The sequence below is a fragment of the Euprymna scolopes genome, chromosome 3 (assembly GCF_053919585.1).
Source record: "Euprymna scolopes isolate OS-2025 chromosome 3, ASM5391958v1, whole genome shotgun sequence".
Taxonomy (NCBI): Eukaryota; Metazoa; Mollusca; class Cephalopoda; order Sepiida; family Sepiolidae; genus Euprymna; species Euprymna scolopes.
The window spans coordinates 138,348,339-138,351,449 of record NC_136484.1 but is presented as its reverse complement, the minus strand read 5'-3'; the positions used below and the strand labels follow the sequence as shown (position 1 = coordinate 138,351,449).

The 3,111-nt window shown below is 38.4% G+C and overlaps 1 pseudogene; it reads left to right on the top strand.

Moving 5' to 3' along the window:
- Positions 1-2,389: 2,389 nt before the first annotated feature.
- On the top strand, positions 2,390-2,571 carry LOC145265278 (U2 spliceosomal RNA; annotated as a pseudogene).
- The last annotated feature ends 540 nt before the right edge of the window (positions 2,572-3,111 follow it).

Here is a 3,111-nt window from a genome sequence, read left to right as displayed (position 1 = left end):
TCATCTTCACTCGACTGCGCGAAGCAGGGAGGTGAGGAAAACCAGCTTCTCCAAAAGAAGAGATTGGAATACTCTAGCCGAGGCCTGGTCCTTCCCACGAGTAAAGAGATAATGCTTGGGCAGGTGCTCTTGACAATACCAGAATGATGGTAAAAACTAGCCCCTCCAATGAACGGAGAGAGGGGTACTTTGGCCTAAAAACTTGTCCGTCGGTATTCCCCGGTATGGGCGCCTCAGATGAACGACAATAAACCAACCTCTTTCTACGAGTGAAAAATTCAATGCCTGAGAGGGTGCCCTTCCTAGGACCGAGCCGCACCACGCTTAATTCAAACACGAGGCTCGTACGCATGAACAAGGTAGAAGCAAGTGTCAAATTGTGACCTGGTTTTACGCAATCGATTTAAGTTTTAATAAACCCTCGCACACAATAAGACTATATTTAGAGACAGTGGAGACATGTGGACATATACGTAGTCTCTGAGCATATTCACATGATTTTTTATATCACAAACATATTTTCTAAATTTTACCTATTCAAAACGCTTATCTTCTAGTTAATATAAACTAATGGGCGTGTCCTTGATTATACGTAAGTACATTATTATACGTGTGTAGGTGTTTAAATGGAATGCGGGTAGACTAGCTTTGTTCAATTCTTAATGTAAAATGTTCTCGTCAAAATGCTATACCCGTATTGCCATCAATTTTGCATGAAAACTTGCTATATTTTTTTTTAATTTTACCAAGAATCATTTTTGAGCTTTAATTTCATAAAGCTTGCAGTAATTGCTCCAATGCCTTGTGGATGTCCTGTCAAAAGGAAAAGACTAAGAGAATTAAACCCTGATAAAAACTAGTTTCGGTAAGCGGATGGGTAAATCATTAGAACATCTTTCCGGAAACTTCTTCAGCAGCGCTCCTTCCGATCGTATTGGCTTGCCATTCGGTGGACTTTTCCGTTGGACTTTTGTCTACGACACCGAAAGAGGTAACCTGGTAACTAGGCAAAGTTAGGTGTCCTTGTCACCCGCCCAGGCTTGCAACTGGAGAAGCAACTCCAGCTTCGACTGTATAGCCACAGCAGATATTGCAGTGCACCAGACTAGACGCAGAACACCATTGTCTCACGAGACAAAGGGTTGCCATCATGATCATGACCATCACTATCATCATCAATAATTATGTACCAATGTTAAATAAAAACAACTTTACAATTTAAATATGATTTTAATTAGCAATATCTCAAAATCTAATATTTACATATTTCATAGATAAACTAGTAGGACTGCCTGATGTTTTCCGAGTCCCCAATTAAAAGTAAAAGGGAACAATCTATGTAACACTATAATTTTAAAATTTTAACTTAAATCAGAGCAAGAATAGTTAAGCGCGGACGAGGCGCGAACTCACAACCTTGACTTCTAATTACGGCGTGCTATCCGAGTGTGCCACCGAATCAACTCTCTCTATATCTATCTATCTATCTATCTATCTATCTCGCTCTCTCATATCTCCCCCCCCCGGTCTGTCATATTCTCTCTCAGTCGAATTTATTGAAATCAGAACAAGCGACATCTCTCTCTCTCTCTCTCTCTCTCACACTCACTAACTCTCTGTCTCATTCACTCACTCTCTCACTCACTCACTCTCTCTCTCTCTCTCTCTCTATCTTTATCTCGATCTTCTTGGTACATGCAATATGAATGCCGATGCCCAAAATGTATAAAAATTTTGACCCTTCCCTTTACTTAAAAATTCACCAAAAATCAAGAAATTGACCAATTTTAATGAAATTTTGAGTCTTTATCAAATAATGATTACTGAATATAATGAATACATTATTTTCATTTAAATCTTAGTGAAAATGTATTATTTTGTTTATACAAAAAATTCCTTTACTAAAGTTATGGTTTTCAGTAGTAAAAACAAATAATTAATCAATAATATATTCACTGTTGTTGTTTACTTCTTCCCCACTTTCGGCAAGATTTTCAATACTTTGTTGGTAAGAAATCAAAAAGCAAAATAAAAAGAGATGACGGAAACGTTCATCTTTCTCAACTTGATATGCCATGTTTCTTCTCGGCCCCCAAAAGCAACAGAGATTAGACCATTCCTGTAATGATTTGGTTCCTATTGATTGCGGTGTAATGCTGTTACTGTGCAGTTCTAGGAGGTCCACCCTTCCGGACTTTGCCTTCTCGCTTTGAGAATGGATTAGTGTATTGCTAATCGCCTGCGGCGCCTTTACCGGGAAATGCCGACACTTTTTGCTAGACAATTTTTGCAGATCAGAGTGCGCCGTCTCGGGAGTGTTGATTTCTCAATCCTATTTTCCGACCCTGATGTCTAAGTTCTCGCAGTAGAAGAGAACTAAATACCCTTCCATGTTTCTTAGCTTTTTGGCTAAGAACAATGTGTAGTATCTGTTCTGATGCTACATTTCATCTTTTCAGTCTTTGTTAAGAGAAGAAACATTCTTCTAGACGGAGACAATTTTGCATTTATATCTCGATTCAGAGTGCCCTGTTTTGGGGAGATGGATTTTCTCCACATTGAATATCGACTGTGTGTCTTACTCCGTTATCGTGGGGAGGCAAGCAAATAGGAGTATTCCTTTATGATGATCTGGAAATAAACAGAAATGAACTGAAAATAACTCGAAACAAAAAGATTACAAAATAGAATTCTCAAAAATGTTGGTTTTTTTTTAATATACTAATGGGTCACCGCTTATCAAGGGCCGGGATCACTTGAAGATAAGGGTTAAAGAGATTGCCAATTGAACGACGAATGCTACCACAAGAGGATTGTAAATAATGGATAGGATGGGTAAGAGAACTTGATTATTCAAGAGGACGACACAACAAGTATTTGTTTGAATTAGACTTGAGGAAGACTATGTTGTAGTCGGTTGGGAAGCAGCCTCGTCGCATTTTGTTCGGCAGATGTGAAGTTTCGTTAGGTTTTTGGTACAATTTGAAAAGAAAGTTCTATGCTGTGGTTGTAGCTAGACAAGTTCTTGATGTGAAGGTCTTACAGGGGCAGCTTGTAAAATTTGAAAATACAATATATTCCAACATTCATTTAAAAAAATAAACGTCGGAA